This window comes from Gekko japonicus, unplaced genomic scaffold (assembly GCF_001447785.1).
Source record: "Gekko japonicus isolate JY-2015 unplaced genomic scaffold, Gekko_japonicus_V1.1 scaffold2419, whole genome shotgun sequence".
Lineage (NCBI taxonomy): Eukaryota > Metazoa > Chordata > Lepidosauria > Squamata > Gekkonidae > Gekko > Gekko japonicus.
Genome location: NW_015175438.1, coordinates 14,026 through 14,866, shown reverse-complemented (window position 1 = coordinate 14,866; position 841 = coordinate 14,026).

Below are 841 nucleotides of genomic sequence, written 5' to 3'. Positions count from 1 at the left end.
ACTCAGTCCGGATCCCATTTTCGGTTTCGGCGGATTTCAAGGTGGGGCTTGGAAGAAGAAGAAGAAAGGGGGGGGGGTTCAAACGAGGCCCTCGGAGCAGCTCCTGGCACGAACAGCAACAGAAGCCCGAAATCCACGGCACGCTTCCGGCCGCTGCTTCTCTTGGATCCCCCCCCCAGGCACCCGGCGGCACTCGCCTTCCCCACGGCGGGGTACTTGGCCACCGTGGGCATTTTCGTTTCCGGCTGCTCTCCCGGCTTTGCTCGGAAGGATGCAAGCGACGCCCGGCTGCTGAGCTGCCCTCGCCGTCTGAAGCATGATGTAGCTCCCCGGCCCATGCTCTGCTCTCCCCCGACAGCCCGCCCGTGCGTCCCCTGGGGTCTCGGCAAAGGAAGTAAGTGGCCGGCGAGGAGGAAGAGGGGGGCGATCGAGTCACCGCCGCTGCCCAGCCTTCCCAGCCAGAGCCAGAGCGGCGGGGCTCTCGGTCTGAATGCGCAGGCTTGATAGGGGGGGACGGGGACCGGCGGCGAGGGAAGGATCGGGCTCCCCACATCGATTCCTGGGTCCGCCGCGGGATCTGGTGCGACCTTTCCCCTCTGAGACCCTCGCGGGGGCGGCGAGCGGGGGGCGGAGGGCGGAAGGAGCCGTCCCTCCGACCATCTTCCTTCCCGGGGGTTTGTTTCAATGCCATCTTGTGTAAGCAACAGTGCGGGGAAGGCTGCAAAGGAAGCGCTTTCTCTGGGCTGCAATTTGGGGGTGGGGGTGGGGGTGGCTGTAAGAACGGTTCCTGTTCGTGGTTGGGGGGTGGCAAAACACGATTCTTCAGAAAGCTTTCCCCCCC